Genomic DNA, 20199 nt, shown 5'->3' with positions numbered 1-20199 from the left:
CAAAGTGAATCTGATTCTTGCAAAGCCTGCTTCATTTGCACAGCAAACTCTGGCTTCTTGTCGTTAAAAAGGGGAGGGGAAAAAAAAAAAAAAAAAAAAAAAAAAAAGAGAGAAAGTGCCTTTCTCCTAAATGTAGCAATTAAAGGTCTAGTAAAAATGCCTAGTCTGCAACTTTCCTTCATAACATACTGAAATGGTTCCTGAAATAAAGCACTTGGTAAACACAAGTTTTCTGATTTAAAGCAGTATGTGCTTTTCCCCAAGTTAATGTGGTATCCCCTGGATATTTTTGTTCCCTAAGAAAAAAACAAACAAACAAACAAACAAAAAAACAAAAAACCAAGCAAACAAAAAACCCCTGCAGAGCCTCTTCTTTTTTACCTGTCTTTATCATCTCTTGATTTTATCTAGCACAAATTATACATGTGTGTGGCAATACCCACTAGTAACAGAGGGGATGCAATATTGCTGCAATCTCCCTCAAAGCAGTCTCCTGAGAAAGCTGGTTGTGCTTCCAGCAGCACAAAACCCTTCAACTGAGCTCTCTTCACTAGTGAGTAGGACATCTGGTCTGCAAGTTTGTAAACCAGCACATTCAAGACCAGTCAGCACCACCCCTTCCTCAAAATGCATTTAATCTGGATATCATGAAAAGAGATGTAATCAAGTGGAATTTATAAAAGATGTAACTTAATACATAGACTAAGCAATAAATCTAACACTTCTGCTACAGAACTGGAATTCTGATTTTGTCCATCTATTGTTCTAAAGTAAAATGTCACATAAAATGTCACTTCCAAATAAAAATACCACGTAACTCACTGAGAAACAAAACACACACCAGCACCTAGAAACCTTGTATAAGAAGAATTTATCTTGGAGCTCAGCACTGTGATCAACTGAACAAAAATCCACTCACTGTTTCTACATCATGAAGCTTAATAGCTACTGCAAAAAAAGATATTAAAAATATGATAATATCTCCTATATTCCCATTAATAGAAACAGAGCCATGGGAGGAGCCTCTCCAACTAATAGCATCAGTACAAATGCTCCTGTGAAAAGAAGGTTACATGCTGAAGACATTACAGCTAAAACCTGGTAAGGATAGGCTAACAAAGAGGGAGACAACAGGCTAGAAATCTCAGCAGGAGGACAGGAAAAGCCATTCCCAGGGACACTGCAGGCAGTAGCTCGAGCTCGGCTACTTTTACATTTTGTTTTACAGTTCTTTCCAGTTTCACTTTATTTACCTGGAGGAAATGAAGGAAGGAAGGAAGCATGAAAATGGGGACTTTGAAGAGTGGAAGATGGTTACAACAGTGGTGCAGCCCTCAGAGGGAAGCCTGGGGGCAGTCCACCAAATGAAGGGGTGTCTGGGATTGCAGCATCCCCAGCTGGGACCTGGACTGTGCAGGTGGCAGACTGGCTGCTGGAGTCAGTCCCTCCATGGCTCCTGGCACAGTCCAGAGGCCTACACCCTCATCTGGGGAAGGCAGGCATAGCTGGGAGGAGGAGGGAGCTTAGAGCAGCTTCTCTGGATTATATGGGCAAAGCTGGTATGGTCTAGAGGATGGGTAGAAAGAGCATCCACCATGGCCCAGCAACAGTGAGGAACTGGGAGGAGATGCTGGGTGCCACATCGTAGATAGAAGCAACCATGCTTTGCCTGCCAAGCCACGGCACCTGGGATCAGCCCAGCTCTGGTCAATTGATGGGAGCTGCCTGGAAGAAGAGAAACATTCCATGGTCCCAATAAATCCACAGCTTAGCTCCTCTGCTCTTCAGATCTGGAGCTTTTCAAGGTCCAGCAGCCAGAAGAAAGCCCTTCAGTGCAGTGACATGGCACAAGATCTCTTGAATGGACTTTGAGAGTGAAATGCCACATGTATGGTTTTGAATCCAGAGACCTTTTCTCTGTGACCTAAAAAAGGCTGCCTATGTGCTACCAGTTATTGGAAATGCTGCTTGTCACTCCAGGAACTTGCCACAACAGTACCACAGCTTGGACTGCAAGGACTGCACTGACTACCAGGCATCACAAGCAAACTCTGTGTCATTATGCCTCAGCCATAGAAATTACACATCCATTGATTATCCCACTATAAGATTATTTTAAACTAATTTTGTTTCTCCAGGCTCACAAACCTCAAAAAGTCAACCCAAATGTCTTCAGTAAACAATTATCTAGAAAAATATCCCATTTTTATAATTTTAGTAGTTCCTTATTGACTTGGATTTGAGTCAAGAGATCAAAACAGATTTTCACTTTTTTTAGCATGCGAGACAAGTTTGGTTTGCTCCATTTTATCTTTTACTATCAACCATTAAAATGTTTAGGCCTCATATAAGTGTTTTCAAAGTAACCACTCACAAGGGTGCAACCTACAAACCCAGGTGCATTTTGAACCATGTCGAAAAATATGGTTTCATAGAATCATAGAATTGGCTGGGTTGGAAGGGACCTGAGAGATCATCAAGTCCAACCCTTGATCCACTACCATTGCAGTTACTAGTTTCATTACAATTTAGTAGAAATCTCCTACAAAAACAACAATATCCTGTTCATATTTACTACTATTACCAGTGATAGCATGTGATAAGGACAAGGGAACAGCCTGACTTTGAGATGTCAGAAGAGGGTTTGCCCCCAATTACAAATAACAAGAAGCAAATATCTCCATTGGAGAAGAGGACATGGAGTCTTCCTCTGCCTGGAAGGCAGGAAGAGGAAGGCAAAGAGGGAAAGAAACCAGGACTAGGATGAGAGTTTCTGCTCACAGCTGAATATGGTTTTTGCATCTCTACTGAGCTCCCAAAGGGCAACCAGCACCCCAACTTTTTTTTTAGCTTAACAGGTCATTTGCAAACTAAATGGAAAGGAAAGATGGAGCCTTCCCTAGGCAATGACATCCTATAAAAGAAAAAACTGAGGTGCTGAGGCCATGGGTTCGAGACTCAGAGCCTCACCCTGACGGTGATGAGCTCTAGTGGCACAACCAAGTTAGTGCAGAGCTGAGACAAAAGCAGTTAATCTCTCTGCTGGCTTGCTCAGGACTGAGCTGAGCCTGTGCTTCAAGACTCACCTTTTATTGGCCCCCTAATCCTGCTCATGCACAGTGGGGGCCCGCCCTAATCAGGCACAGGTGGGCTTAACACAAGCTCATGCCCACTACCTGGCAATTAGTGGCACCTGGTTGCTTCATTTCACAACACTGAGGGGAATAGAGAAAGAAACATGGCAATGCTCTCAGTGTGAAGGGAGAGAGGGAAGAAGGGAATTTCTGCTCTTCCACATGTTTTTTCTTGAACACAAAGTTACAAAGAACAAAATTAGTAATTAAAACACCACAGTTACTACCAGTTTAAAGTTGAAATACGCAAAATTAAGAGGATAAGAAAATTCTGGATATGTTACACATTTCTAGATAACTTTAATGCATGGTACTGTGTAGCATAACACTTCACAGTTAAATGGTCCTGCTTAGCAGACCACATTCTCAAAAGCCCTAGTACAGACAGGTGACAAAAATTATTTGTAAAAAACATGCAAATGAAAAGTTATCATCAGCTTGATAGCTTTCATTTTATCTTTGAATGGCACTGTGCCTTGTATTCTTTTCTGCCTTAAGGTTAACAGCACTGAATTAAGAGACTTTAGCAAGATGCTCTATGGTAAAAGCCAGGGTGTCATTCATCATAAAATTAACTGGAATTTTTCCTCTTTCTGAAATTTTAGTGAAACAATATTGCTTTAAGCTCCTTCTCTAAATTTTCCACTGTGTCATCTGCAACCTATATAAATTTTGGCCACTTTGGCTATATGGCCGGCTACATAAACTTCACAATCTTCTTTCTGCTTTGCTACCAGAGAAAGAAAAACTTTAGAAAGAGTTTAAAAAGCCCTGAGTAACACACAACTGATTTTCTTGTTCACACACACAAACTCTTCCTCACAGATATTTTAAGATTAGCAATTCCCTTAAGAGAGCAGATATTTCATAACTAGCAGATATTTCATAACTAGCAAAGGGTGCAAATCTGATTAATTGGATCGGCTACTGAAAATTTAAACAAGATTTTCCCAATAACTACATCACAACATAGAGAAACCACCCACTGAAAACAGGACCCATCCTTCTGTTCTTCCCAGGGAAATGGTAGACTAAGTAGCATGGCTACAGTGCTGAAGAAAGGCTGGTTCTGAGAGGAGCCAATAGTGAAGCCCAAGCAAGAGCCAGGCTTTATCATTGTTTTCTGCTTCTTAAAAAAACTTAGGCTTTTATGGGTAATCATTCAGGCACAAAAGAAAAAAAAATTATACTTTTTCCACAAGCAACAAGACAGAATCTCAGACAGTTAAGAATGTTGAAGCTTTAAAAAATATTAAACCAAACCTGATGATCGGAAGAGCTTTGCCACAGACATTTCCTTCAAAGTACTTGTTTCTATCCCTATTTGTTTCACCACTGTCATTCCAGAAACACTAAATAAGTTCTGAGCAAGAGGTACAACACTCCTCACATACCCTAAATAACAGAAAAAACACTTCTTGTACTGTCTTTTCCTCATTTGTCTCTGGCAGATTTCAGTGCAGATACAACTGAGCATTATCACCATTCATCAGATGAAAAATTCTGAAGCATCTATTTTTTTTTTTAATTCAAAACCTTTTAGCATGTCACTCTTTGAAATGCAGTAAAATATTGTGGGTTTTTTCTTTTCCAGTTCTAGAGACAAAGATACCAAAGATCAACTTGTTTTTCCCTAACACATCTTCAAGACAAGGACAATCACAGCCAGAAATAAAACCACAAATTGTGTCATTAATTTGTGATTTAGCTCAATGCATAGTGCCTAGACCTGCTCCAGTGTAACTCCCACCCCAGTGCTCCCCTTCAAAAACTGCTTCAATGCTTAGTTGAGTTGCACACCTAAGTATAGGCAAGGCCTTAACAGCAATCAAAGCTTCAGAATGAAAAACCCTCTGGGTTTTTCAATCCCCATGGATCAGGGATTGCACAGATGTAACTCAGGGGAAAGCACAGATGGCTTCTTGTTCCCCACTGTCCAGCAGGTTGTGTGGCAAGGGTCCTCCAGTGCCACTTATTTTTCTTAGGACTCATGCTTGGCCTGAATATAAAGATGCCACAAGGTCATTCTTTGTACCACTGACTTCTCAGTCAGTGCTAAACAGTTTTTATGTTTTTACTGCATACCTTTGCCATATGATTCTGTATGAAACCTGGCTTCTCAGAACTTAAAATTTTATACAATGCTGTTTAAGAGGACCCTTTTGCTGAGCTGCCTTGAGCCAAAAGTAGCCTTCAGTAGAACACATGCTGTGTGCCACCTAACCCCCAGCTGCTACAACTGACTGCAGTCTCACACCTCAATATGCCACAGTTCACTGCTCATGGGCAAAGACAGAAAATTAATATTTCTGAAACATTAATTATTTCAGGAAGGAAGTTACATAGATCTTTATGTCCTCATATTACTACAAATCTGGACACTATTTCAGTATGGGATAACATCAGAATGTTTTTCAGACATGTATGTACATGCATCTATGCAAACACAGCCCAGGCATTTTGGTAATATAATTATGAAAATATGGGGTCTGTCTATGCACTTTGCTGGTTTACATTCTTAGCAGTGTGATTTCTGCGAGCTAAAAAAAAAAAAAAAAGCCTTGTCAGGTCATAACTCTAAGTTGCAAAGAAAGAACATATGCATTATAGCCCAAAATAAGGTGCATTTTGGATTCAGCAGACTAAGGGATCTATTAGTTTTGAAGCAAAAATTATTAAAATTGGATAGGAAGCATTTGTCTATATTCTGCTTTTCAATTTCCCCACTGAGAATTTTTAAGTCTGCAAAATTTTGGAGTCTCACTCCAAAGAGCACAAACCTTCAAAACTAGATTTTTAGGTACTTTTATATTGGAGTAATTTAAAATTTGTACATTAATATATTTTAAAAATTCATGCTAGATTTTGACTCCTTCAGTATTTTTAGTACCAGTGGCTATTCTTTCCCATTTTTTATCTTTTATTTTCATAATTTTGTGAGTAAAAAATATGCTTAAAAATAATCAGCATTCTCACATAACCTGAACAATATACAGACGGAGGCAGAAGAGATCAAAGGCATGAAACCTTCTCAGAAGATTGTACAGGCTATGAGTGATCAAAGGCAGGGAAGAGAGTACTCTGGATCTTAACTATTGCTTCCTCTAAACATGTATAATTTACAGGTTATGGACTTGTGGGGAGGGAAACTACTTATCATTAAATATAGGTTACAGGCCTGAATAGTTATTTAGTTATTTATAATAAATAAATTAACTACAATTGTTGAAAATGTCTAGGCAGGATCTTTCACAATGCACTTTTCCAATTATTTTTTTCCAAAATGAAATGGTGCTAATGTAAGCTCCCAATGAATTGACATTTTCTTTCAAAATTAAAGAAAAAAAAAAAGGCAGACTATGGTTGGTTGGTGTCACCACAGAAGAGATATACTATTTGGAAGCCATAACTCACAAGAACAATTAAAAACTCATGTTCTGATTAAAGCACTCCTAATTAGATTAGCTTGCTTTTCAGATTTAGACCACACACTAATCAAAATCTTTATCAAATTACAGTTCCACACTATTTAGGGCTTTTTTAGTTTTTATCCCACACATTTTGATTAGCATCCTATGTACAAGACTTCTTTCCATGAGGCTTTTCACAGCTTCCCCACACAGGGCACTCAGCTCAGCACAGAGACAAGATTTCGTGCCACAGGTTGAGTGGCATCTGATCTACCAGATCCTTCAGTACTTGGTCATTATTCATCTTTATCAGAATTAAGTTCTGCACTGAAGAGAAAATTTGCAATTAGAATTTCCTAAAAGTGAAGGAATTATTGCCCAAAGTTCTTTTTTGGCAAATCAATTAAGAACATTTCCTCAAAAAAAATTAGCTACATAGGAAGAAAACACTGAACAGTTTTTGAACATATTCAATAAATGAATTCAACAATGCACAAATTTAGTAATGATACATGAATTCATATGATTTGTAACTTGACAGCTCGTTAAATTTCATGATAATACATATATCTGCTGCCCCAGTGAATATTTATATCACTGGGAATTTCATGTCAACTTCAAACTGCTTTCTTGATGTGGAGCCAGGAGCTGCACCACAGCCCTAGTGTAGCTGAAAAGAAACTTGAGCTTGAGAGATGGTTCTAGTTCACACTTAACAGATAAAGTTGTAGACTTGGATAAAAGATGACATATCATAAATAAGCACAGAATGACGGTCAGAGAACCTGACATATGCTGAACCATTAAACAAAAGCAGATAGCATACTGGTTTAGTTGCTGGTTTGAAATTTTTAATACTAAATGCAGAAGAACTTTATTTCTTATTTGAAATTGTGACAAGAGAACTTTGGTCCTGATTCAGCATCCTCGTGGAATTCTGAACAATCAGTAAATGCTTACATAGGGTGTATGGATTTAAGGACATTAAAGGGATTTTCTTTTGAACTTGTATAAACCTAGTTCTTTGGGACTAAAGACATGATTTTGCATTTTTTTATTACAACAACATATAAAGCAATCGTTTAACAATGGTAATCCAATGTAAATATAGTGCTTTTTGATCAGTATTGGACATATCCTAGAAGGCATAGCTAGAAGGCATTAATTTTTCCACTGGCTGAGAGGTAGAGTATCTACAGAAACGTGCCCAGTCTAGATGGAGGAAACTCTCTGGTTTGCTTTCCAGAAAGCCTTGGCTGTTGAGAAGCGTCATTTTATAGCACTGTTGCAAGATGTTTATAGTGAGATACATTCAGAAGGTAGGCAGCTTCAGGCATGTGAAGAGATGCTTCTGAAGATATTCTCATGCCCTCTCTTTTATATCTCTCTGACTGTAACAGGAAATCAAAGGTTACTAATCATTTAATCTACAAATATGTTACTTATAGTTAACAGATGGTTCATCCAGAACATCTTCAGTGGACTATATTTTGCTTCTTGAAAAGGTATTTTTCTAAAACACTATGGTAACCAGTGTTTGCAGAGCATGAAACCAAGCAACCAGATTTCTGGAATGCATTTCCGGATCGCTTTTACCCAGCTAGAGAGAAGCAGAATGCAATACATAGAAAACAGTCCCCTAATTTAAAATGCAGTTAAATTCTACAAACAGATTCTAGTTCTGTCCTCAGAGGCTTAATAAGAGGAATGGGACTGTGAATTTAAGAGAAATAAACTTTCACAAAGAATGTTAATTTCCTATATGAATCTGGACAACATAGACATAATAGTATGCAATTTGTGCGCATGTCCTTAATCCACTATGTCCAGTGACAACCTTTTTATTTTCATTCTCTGGGAGAGAAATGAATCTATGTAACACCTCTAGGCCTTCATCATGCAAACCAGAAACCACCCTGCCAAAGGCTTTCCTCAAAAAAGTTTTTTTCCAGTCATTTTTTCAGATTGGGGAAAAGAAATCATAGCACTTAATCAGACGTATACAATAGCATTACTAGACAGAAAAATAAGATATTGACTTTCAGATGCTGCTATGGTTCAACAAGAGTTGTGATTGTTTATACACTTTGGAAATTCATCTGCTTGTATAGTTGTCAAGAACCGAAAATATTCACAAACTAAAAGATGAACAAAAAGTATGGATTTGAGTGAGATGGGTGGGGAGTAGGAGGGCATGGCCTAATTGTGCTTGACACTGCCATACAATTATAGTGGCTGCTTTTTTTTCAAAATGGATCAGCAGGGCTAAAGTTTTAAAGATACACCGCAAGTGATTGTGAGGTTATGAATTAACTTGCTGATAAAATTCCATGTAGAAAGGAATCTCACATTCTTGTTTAATAGTGCTATTAAAATGCTGGTTTAGGTGACTTATGAGCTGAATACCACTGCTATCAAACCCTGAGCACCTTTGGATCGCTGGCTCCTTTCCAAAGTAAGTGACATCATCAGATGCATAAGTAAAAGTCTGAATTGGAAGTGCAAGTGGGACTCAGTAATGAGCCATTAAACATTTTTTCTTATGTACTGCTTAGAGGCAAAACATAGTAATACTGCATGCTTGAAATGGCAAAAGCAATTCAGAGGTGGCATCGCAGGAAGAAATAGATATTAAAAATACATATTTTTGGTAGAGTTTGAAATATATAATGTGATTTTTAAATGTTGAGCACAACATAAATGCAGATTGTTCAAGGTTCTACTAACCAAAAAGCCTGCTTGCAGCGTTATGACAGCTTTCTGACATTTAACCATCATAGCAAGTGAAAACATGGAAGAGATGGCATGTGGGAAGAAGTACTTGATATTCAAGGGAAAATATTAATGGATGTGTCTAAAATGTAACTACCTTTTAATGTGCCGTGCTTAGGAATATTTGCATAATATAATCCTTTAAATTGCAGTGTGTACATATTAATTTTACAGTGTCACCCCCCATAAGCCTGGTATTTTTACATTGAACAGGCCCAGTCTAGCACACTAACATCCCTCTTATCACAGACATTTGAAGCCTCTCTTGAGAAATTCACTCAAAGCAGGACAACCCAGAGACACATGAAGAAACATTAGTTTGTGAAGAAAAACAGAAAGCCCCCAAACAAATCACTTGCTAGGAAACTGTGTCCTGCAATGTGAAGGGATGTTTCAAGGCACCCTCAAATTCTTTTCTCATATGCATTCTTTCTTAAGGTATTCTTCTTCCCCTGGATAATGCCTACTAGATAAGCACCAGAAGTCCATGCATGAAAAAATGTATACATTCATGAAGAGCCTGTAAAAGAGCTGAGAAAGGAAATCATACAGAACAACTTAGAAATAGAATGAAGGAGTTTAGAAACAAACAAAAACTGTCAGTGATGAAGAATTAGGAAGCAAGGCATGTGCTTTGTATATGTCCATATCCATAGTCCTTGGTGTTATAAACTTCTTAGCATATTCCTATTTTTCCCTAGGAAGTTCTTCATGAGATACATGCTAAATGTATTAAATTAATTTGTTTTTCTATTCTGAAAATGTTATGATTCTTATCCATTAGAAATAGGAAAAAAATCAAACAAACAAATAATAAAAAAAAATCCAAACCCAAAAACCACCACAAAGCTCTATGTGTCTCGATCTGTATGAACAATGTCTTTTCTATTGGATTGTGGCATTCTGGAACTTAGTTTCATGCCCATCTGTGGTGGAAAGCAGGAATTGTACCACAGATCCTGCAAGCCCAGGCTGACAAAACCATAATGTTTTCTTTGTATGACATGAGATACCACTATATAAAAGAACACCTTGCAACAGCTAAGCTTTCTGTTCTGTTTACATTTAAAAGTATAAAAAAAACATTACAATCACTTAATCTTTAGTCTTAAGGAGACTAAGAGAGACCTATGAGTATGCATTCAAGTACTGTAATTTACTAGCAGGTCCCTGCCACATCATTCAGTCTTCATAGTGAAACATGGGGAACAGATTAAGATGTGAAAATCAGCCATTTCCCAGCTTTCATATGTTTTACTTTGTAACATAAGTAATTTCCTAGAACGTAATCTCTTTATGGTACAGTTTCTATCAAAGAGCAATTAGATATGCTTGCTAAAAAGGTTTTTTATTCGTATTGTTTTAAAACCATTGTGAGTTAATACAATGCAAAACTTTAGAGCATATTACTGTCTTAATAGAGAGCTTTTATTTATTTATTTATTTTTACTACAGCTGCTGATGCTTCAAAAGACAGTTACAAAAAGGCTGGGAAATACTTTATCTCATTTTTATCAAACACTTCCTCCTCATCCATTCTATGTTTTTAGTCCTGATTATTTGCTTAGTTGCCTTCCACTAATATAGAAAACAAAATCATCAACAGTGTGTAAAAACCATCCACAGGGAGGGTTAGAAAAATGAAACTATTGAGAAATCATGAAACTATTGTAGAACACGTGCTCCTTTTTTGTATATATTATTAATATCAAGCAAGTAACTTCAGGCAGATAAGATGTAGTAACAAAACTACCCAAAGATAACAGTTCAAACTACAAAATAATAGCACTGGTATAATTAGATGAAATTTCCACTAAATGTTCTAGTTAAACCTACTTAAAACTAAGGTTTTGGACATACGACAGTCTAAAAGACCCTGTAAATCATAAAGCAACTAACATTGAGAAAATGCTAAAGTCACAATAGTTACAGCTCTGCTGTTCCAAAATGAGACTTGAAGTTCACGGTGCCTGCAACTTTCAGAAAAGAATCAAAGAATTTAAGGGGTTTGAAGGGATCTCTGGAGATCATCGGGTCCAGCCCCCTGCCAAAGCAGGATCACCTCGAGCAGGCCACACAGGAACACATCCAGGAAGGATTGGAAGGTTTTAAAAGTCTCCAGAGAAGGAGACCCCAAAACCTCTTTGGGAATCCTGTTCCAGTGCTCTGTCACCCTCATAGTAAAGAACTTTCTCCTCATGTTGAGGTGGGATTTCTGATGTTCTAGCTTAAATGCATTAGTCTTTGTCCTAATACTGGGCACCAGTAATACTTGCAACATTAGTCTCTAGACTCTTCTCTAGAAAAAATTGAGAAAAATATTTTATGTACACTATCCTAATTTTACATTTCTGATCAATTTTAAAAAGTAAACTTGAAGCTCTACAGAATCAATCAGTTTCTCCTGAAATACACAGTCTGCTTTGGGTGACTGATAATTTATGTTTATTTACCACTTTCTTTTGAAAACAAGAAAATATCAAATGAAGAACAAAGGCATAAGAGGCAATTGCCCTAGATACTTGTTTTTAAATTGCTTACATTTAGAATAATTAGGCATGAAATTAATTTTTTTAAGATTTCCTTCTCCTTCTAGTAGCAATTATAATAATATTGCATACATTATGAGATTTAAGGAGGGAAAAATTATTTGGTTTGAGTATAGGATATTCATATTCTGGCTTTCACAAATAGACATACTAAAGAGACTGAAGTAAGAAGGAGTCTTTGAAAATATCCTTTTTAACTATGAAGGCTACAAAGTTAAAGAGAGCATGGAAGGAGGGTTTTTTCATACTCTTATTGAGCTGCTTAGGCATTAATGAAATTATCAAAATATGCATGATGGACTGAAGGAGAAAAGAGTTACCAGGTTTGCTGAGAACCTGACCCTGCAAGACATCTCCTTTGCTGGTACAAAAATCTGTTAAAATCTGCCTTGTCTAAAAACAGGAACTTTCTGGCTGTAGCTACAAGAGTGCAGCATACATATGTATATATGTATATGCTGCCACTCAGTTGTGTTTTAAGTGTGTGGATGCAGCATGCACAAAATGGATGCTCAAAGTGAGGGAGAATTCCTGATTATAGCCTCCTGCTTGGAATAGCCATATCCATGTGATATCTACCTGAAGAAAGTCCAGGGTAGCAAAATCCTCTGAGAGATTTGTCTCCCAAGTCTCCCACAGGATTTAAGCATAGCTGACCACTAAGGTATTACTACATAAGAAGGGAAAATGGGAGTGACTTTACAGCTATTTCAATAAAAATATTGTAACTCAAAAAATTTATAGACAAAGTTAAGGGGAGTTCTGGGGTCTTCCACTACTGACAGAAACTGAGAAATACTCTCTTGACAAACTAAATTGCCATGTTGGTTACAGTGAGATCAACAGCAATCATTTTATAATCACTTGTACTAATCTCCTTCATATTCTTCCACACCCAAGATGAAAAAGAAACAGCTCTTCTAACAAATTACTTCATTTAAGGCCTCTTTCAAAATGTACACATTCATACATTTTTGTCACTGATTAAAACAAAGGGCACAGAAAAGCAATTACTTACTGCTAGGCATTATGAAAAATATCTCTGGATTAAATTATTTTCAATAGTGAAAACTATTAGCACATGAGCGAAATTGCATTCTTTCAATGAAAATGCTGCCTTTTAAGGGATATTATGCGCTCACCCAGATACATGGAATTCAGACCATGGATGCAAGCAAACCCCAACACTTTGTCAAGAATCTGCTTTTGTTTTTCTGCTGGTTGTTAATAATTCAGAGGAAAACTGAAATTATTTAATTGGAATTGATTCTGTCTGAAACTCACTCCTGTGCACACAAACAAGCACACAATTTTATACCATACAAGACTTCAAAATAACAATAATATAGAAATTGCCACATGGGATGAAACCCATTGCCACATGGGATGAAAGGCCAGTATGTCCAGTACTGGGTTTCTGAGAGACGCAGGACTATGAGTTTTGGAGGAGGTTTAAGTGAAACACAATTAATAGACAAATCATTGCTTTATTTTATTCTAGTTTACATATCTTTTGGCTTATAGTTTGTGAACAGACCTCTGTGTGTATCTGAAACTTGAATGGAGAGTGATTAGCTGAATCCTGTTGTTTTGGTCAAGCATAACACTGGCAACCAGACTTCCTGTGTGAAAACACTGAATCCATATTTTGCTCTGAGGGACTATTTCTCATAATGTGCTCTGTGTCTGCCATTAACTTAGTGTCCTAGAATAATCTTAATTTGCTACGATTTCTGAAGGAAAGCACCGCTGAAGGACACAAAAAAAGGAATGAATGTTCCTGACAGTCATCAGAATTCTCCTGGCATATGCTTCAAAAATATTTCCCCAAATTAGCTGTTTAGAGGTTTTAAAAATTCATATATATCCCAATTCACTCCTCGTGATGAAAATATTAGGTGCCACCTGTAGCTCGAAGAATGCATGAAATGCAGATTTAAAACGAGGGATTTAAAAATTATCATCTTCATGCTCTATTTTCTATGTCCGTATCAAAAATACCTGGTCCATAATCTGTGTACTATACAGACATTGTATATTAATAATACACTCATACACTTAGCAGGCCTTGGATATCTCTAAAAATACCAGTAGGCATGCAGACTTTAAAATACAGCTTTTTGTCAGAGATGTAATTATGGTAAGAATTGTTGCTGACCATATCTATAGAAAATGGCATTATTGCACAGTATTGAAGCAGCAGCCCAATGCCTCAGTCACTAGGCAATAACTCAGGCTCACAGAATCCTGCCCTGCAAATAGAAACAAACTGGGGGCTCTTGAAAATACTTTTATTCATGGTTTAATTTTGCAGAGAAATATGAGACGTGCCAAATCAGTTCCCATTTCAAAACCAGTAGAAAACATCAGTACTGTCCTCCACGTTGAGCTGCTCATCATCACCTGTATTCAGCTAAACCCCCTGTCTCATCACAAGACATGTTCATAAGCTGGGATCCAATTAATCCATGGAAAAGTGAAGAATGTATATGAAGACATATTATGCCCATGAAGCAGAAGTGTTTACTGTAGTTCATTTTTCCTGCTTCACTAAGGATACAGTCATCACCAGTAAGGATGAAAAAGCCCATAAATGAAGCCAGTAAGGAGAGCAGTTTGTAACTATGAAACTTCTTTTAGGGGCCCAATCTCTGCCTTTGGACTGGTTTTCTTAAAAAATGTTATTTACTGACAGATATATCATATTCAAAAACATAGACTAGGCAATCTCTGGGAATGGGGGTATGAAGAGGGTATGGAAGGTACAGAGAAGAAGTATTTTCCCTCCTTGTTTGCAAGATTGATTGGAAAATAAAATACAGGAATATCAAACTAAGGGAACACAAAAGACAGCACTAGATGAAGACATCCACTTTTTAAAGGAAATAAAGGTCTTTGGAATAGTGGGTTTGAAACAAATTTTGAGAAGGAGATCCAAAGGGAAGAATTTATCCTTGGTGAACTGAGGTTAGAAAACTTATTAGGCAGCACTGCAAAAAACTCCACTGATAAGAAATTAGAATGATAGGACAATAAGAGACCACCTCACTTAAAATTCAGATAAGGTTAACAAGTTCTGATAAAGTGTTAGAGCTATGGAAGAATTCAACATGGAATAAAAGAAAGATTTACATAGGAACACCATAGTCTTATTCATTATTTTTTTCCATATTTAGTTATTTTAGCCAGTGCTGAGTCTATTGAAAAGAGTAGGAACTTCTAAGGCAAACTGTCTCTGTATACTGTGAACATAATACTCCATAAAAAACAGTATCTTTAATTCATTCTGTCTACCCTTTTCCTACCCAACAAGGTACCACATCACTATAAATTCTTAAAAAATTATCAAATTGGAGATAGGCCACGTTAAAACTCTACAGCAAATTGTATTACCCACCTCCGCCATTAAAATCCATAACAATTAGAGATATGGCTAAATAAGTGTTCTCTGCAAACTTTACTTAGAGTGTACAACAACTAATCAAACTGCAAATCCAAAGGTAAATCATAAAAGCCAGCATATCAATCAATGCACAGGAGGATTGTAAATTGGTGCTTTGCCCCGATTGTTTGTTACCCACCAAACCAAATAATTCACTATCATTTCATCAGTTTCATAATTGCATTTCATTAATTTCAGATCCACAGAAATTGTGTTTATAAATTTCAAAAGCCATCTCCACTTGCCAACACTCTCTCTCTAGTGTTGTTGTGCCATTCCTGTGGTGTTAAAACACCATCTTTGGAGTTCTCAGCAAATAATCCTGTTTGCAGTGCTGGTACTCTCGTAGGAAGACTGATAGCACCCAGGAAAAAAGAAAAGCACCTCAGCTTTAAGGCTTTGAAACAACCCAGATATCAATGCAACATGTGGGGAAAATAGGACAAGGATGAAGCAGCAGGGAGAAAAAGAATAAAATTAAGTACATCTGGAAAGTCATTTTCCAATTTAAAATTGTAGAACTGTGGAAATTTCAACATTTTTTTTTTATTAGAAACTGGCAACACTGTTGTTTTGAACATATTTATAATAGATTTTGCAAATTTTCTCCAACAACGCAGAACACCAATCTCTCACAATTAATCTACCTAATGTCTAGAAAACATTTTAATGAAAAAAACTATGACTATGAATATTTGCTTACCTGGTCACTTAAACAAAAACCACTGGCCATTGTAAAAGCAATCTGTAAAAGATAAACAAGCAAACAAAAATGAGCAAACAAAAGATGTCAGGATTACATTTATAAACAGTACTATTAAAACGAAGACATACTATACCGTGATAAATAAAAAATGATTAAAGTTTTATGTTATGTAGTTGGTACCAACTTTTGTGTCTTTTTATTCAAATACAGATTTATAGCTATCATGATTTTCTTGCAGGGAACTCAAATTTATATGTCCATCTGGTAAAATAAAGCATGTATTTCTCATTAAATAGTCTTCAGGGCACTTGAATATACAGAGTTCATTTACTTTCTATACCACTTCATATAAACACAGTATGAAAATAACATTAGTAGGGCTGTAACATGATTAAAATAAATATCATGACACACAAAAAATTAGCTTACCTGTGCAACTTTTATTTCTGCAATGAGTATAGAATATGCAACAGTTTAATTGCTTAGTACCATAGTATTTTTCCATTTGAACTCCTCTTAATTCCTTATACTGATACTAAGAGTTCAAGCAGTGGTATTTTGTGTAAATTTTATTGCTTAACATGTGGACTGGAGAGATACTAATGGAAGTAAAGTTCAAATCCTGAAGAAAATGGAGTGTTTTGTTATGCTTTACATACTCCAATCATAATTTCTCTGATTATGTTGCAAAGACTCTGTAACTCAAGTTCCCCTGATGCTAAGAGATGGTCAAGGTGAAAAGAGAATACTTAATTTGGGAACACAGGCTCATTTTTTTCCAGAGGACTCAAAATTTCACATCACTTCAGACAGTCAAGGTACTGCTCAAAACAGTTTCAGTTGGAGACATAAATACCAAGCATTTCTACAAATCAAGTGACACACTGAAGTTAAAAAAATGGAAAACATGTGGGAAACACACACATCTCTAAGAAGTTGATGAAATGCACTTCACACCTTGATGTGTAGACTCTGATGTAAACCAGAGGACTGAATATTAATTCTCCAGGACTTTAATTTACTGCATGAGCCTTGTTTGTCTTGTCTTGAGATGGTCTCTGTCATCAGGTACTTTCTACTTTCTGTATCTGAACAAGACTGTCCCTTACTACAAGCCAAATTCACCCTCATGATGGTCCCGACACTCACTGAATTGAGGACAGTATGAAAATAAAATGTTACCAAGCAAGGAAAGTTTCTCACAGCACATCTGCAGAGGATGATTACATCAAGCTGCACAAGCCATGCTAGTACTGTTTGACTTTACCAGTTTACCATTTCAATAATGTTACAAATTTTTTTGATAAGTAAATGTCTACTCAGGATGTTTGGAACACAAAAAATCTTTTAGGAAGCCTGAGAGCTGTGAACCACAACCACCAGCTCTAGTGCTGGAATGTGTAGATGGCTCTCCTTGAGATCAGGTAATAACTGAGAGCATAATATGCTTTCTGCAAACCAGTATGACAGGTAGGTTGTTTATGATGTTTCACTGAATATTTGTTGACCACAAGGAAATTGATCAACATAGGTTCAATCCTGGACTCTCGAAATGAAGTCTGATAATGGGAAGAGTCACACAATAACAGCAAAAGACTCAAAACAACTGTAACACTGAAATACAGTTGGTGGAATATATAACACTATATAATAACTGGAATATATAACAGTGAAATACAGTTATTCACTGAAATACAGTTTAACAGCATGAGAACTTGAACAAATGCAATACCATTGTAAAGATAACTGATGATAGGATAAAGGAAAAGCTTAACATTGGTTAATCACTGCCATCCTGTATGATTTCCTGCACATAATACTTTATTCTGAGGTTCTACACAGAAGAGAAGTGGCATGAGTATTAAAAAAAACAAAAAAAAATCAAAAACCCCACAATAAAACAAACAAGAACAAACCAAGCCCAACAACAATGAAAAAACCCACAAAACCAAACAACAACAACAAAAAAACTCTAAAGAAACAAAGCAGTAAAAACAAACAAAGAACACAATCAGAACCCCTACTGCTATGCAATCAATTGGACAGTTAAAATGTGTTTAGAACAGCAAGAAATCCAGGAGAATACCTGTGTCTCCACGACTAACTAAGGGCATGTTTGCCTAAGAAAGCCTATCACTTTGTTCTCCTAAGGTCAACAGTTTCACCAAGGACTGTTCTACCTTTTCCTGACAGTACTGTAAGGGAAGATATGGATCTGAACTCCAGCCACAACAGTAATATCCCATCCTGAACCACTTATGGTTAGGCTCGAGAACAAAAAAAATCAGATATGGTCCTGGTGATTTCATTTGTTTAGCACTATCTTTCCCTATCATGCTTTTGGGTATCCTTTTAGGAACATGCATGAAAACATGCATGAAAACTAGCAAGACTAACTGGTTTAATAATGGACCAGATGCAATTTGCTCATTTTGGCCAAATCTCAAATCTGTGATGGACACCCAGCCCTGCTGCCAGCACTCCTGAACCACTCAGAAACTCTGAATATAATATTCTGCTCTAGGAAAAAAAAGGCACATTTTGCATCAGTAGCTCTGCTTCCTGCAGTAATTATGTCACAGTCTCTTACACAACAAAAACTAATGTTCAGTCCTTAGTACACTCCTCTCTGTATTGTTACAAGAAAGTAACTTGGATTCCTTACCTTCTCCCCACTCTCACTGGAGGAACAGACATCATAAAGAGTCTGATGGGAGAAGACAGGATTTTTTACCTGAGATAATGTCCAAGCAGGAACTGAAGCAAGTTTCCCTTCTAGTTTGCAGAGTCTGTGACACAGTCACCAACTTTACAAACCAAGCACATATGATATAAAAAGCATCATACAATCACAGAAAGGAGTTGGAAGGGACCTCAAAAGATCATGTAGTCCAACCCCCCTGCCAGAGCAGGGTCATCTACAGCAGTCACACCGGAACACATCCAGGAGGGCTTTGAATGTCTCCAGAGACTCCACAACCTCCCTGGGCATCCTGTGCCAGTGCCCTGTCACCCTCACAGTGGAAAAATTCTTACTAAGATTTATAGGGAACCACCTATGCTCCAGTTTATACCCATTGCCCCCTGTCCTATTGTTATTCACCCCTGAGAAAAGCTTGACTCCATCCTCCTGGCACTCACCCCTTACATATTTATAAACACTGATGAGGTCACCCCTCATTCTCCTCTTCTCCAAGCTGAAGAGACCCAGCTCCCTCAGCCTTTCCTCATAACGGAGATGTTACAATCCCTTCATCATCTTGGTTGCTCTGTGCTGGACTCTTTCGAGCAGTTCCCTGTCCTTCTGGAACTGAGGAGCCCAGAACTGGACACAATCTATTTTGATGCAACTCTAAAGATAAAATTTTATACTCACTTTTCAAAGGAAATTAAATATTTAATAGGAATCCTGTTTTAAGCATATTAATTTTAAGTTGCTTATAACAAGTTTTGCAAAGGTATTGATTTCAGGGAGTTAAGGGATAAATGTTTTTACATGGAGTTACAGCCTTCATCCTACTAAATCTCTACATTTATTGTCTGCACACAAATAATTATAAAGGCAGCATTACTCGAGAAAGAACTCCATAGCAAGAGAAAATCTCAATTAACAAAGAATTCAGTGCCACTATGGAAGTTCAGAAGTTGCATGGGTTTTCTTTGCCTGCACTGAGGAAAGATGAAAAGGGAAAAGTTTCCCTCCTCCCCATTTCCAAAGAATTATTTTCACTTCAGCTCTACATTAGTAATTTTTAAAACCCGGTGTTAGGACATCTCCAAAGTCAAATTGCAAATATGCCATTTACTTGGTTTCTGGGGGATCTTTATTTTGCAACACTACCATCAGTGTTGGGGTTAGCACTGTCAACAGCTAAAAGCAACAGACTGGGTTTCTTTCTGTATCTTTTTGATGTTTGGAGAAAATTAAACTGGCTTTTCTAACTCTGGTCTTGTAGACATTAAAGTCAGGTCAGAATAAATAATGTTAGAATGCATATTTTAATAAATAAACTTCTTCCTCCCACTTCCACACCCACTTGCATGGGAAAAAAACCCTAAAAAAATCCAAACGAAAAAAGAAAAAATAAAAAGGAAAAGAAGAAGAAAAAAGAAAAGAAAAAAGGAATAAAAGAAAAAAGAAAAAGGAAAAAAGGAAAAAGAAGAAAGAAAAAAAAGAAAGATTAAA

At 37.0% G+C, this 20199-nt stretch overlaps 1 long non-coding RNA gene across 1 annotated transcript in view; it reads right to left on the bottom strand.

Annotated features, from left to right (window-relative positions):
• Positions 1–20199, bottom strand: part of LOC115598813 — a 94590-nt gene that overhangs the window by 39661 nt on the left and 34730 nt on the right. Inside the window, exon 3 of the long non-coding RNA XR_003987937.1 lies at positions 16011–16052. This is a non-coding gene — a long non-coding RNA (uncharacterized LOC115598813). The remainder of the gene's footprint in view (positions 1–16010; positions 16053–20199) is intronic.

The sequence above is a fragment of the Calypte anna genome, chromosome 1 (assembly GCF_003957555.1).
Source record: "Calypte anna isolate BGI_N300 chromosome 1, bCalAnn1_v1.p, whole genome shotgun sequence".
Taxonomy (NCBI): Eukaryota; Metazoa; Chordata; class Aves; order Apodiformes; family Trochilidae; genus Calypte; species Calypte anna.
The sequence above is the reverse complement of the archived record's forward strand: the minus strand, read 5'-3'. Positions and strand labels throughout refer to the sequence as shown.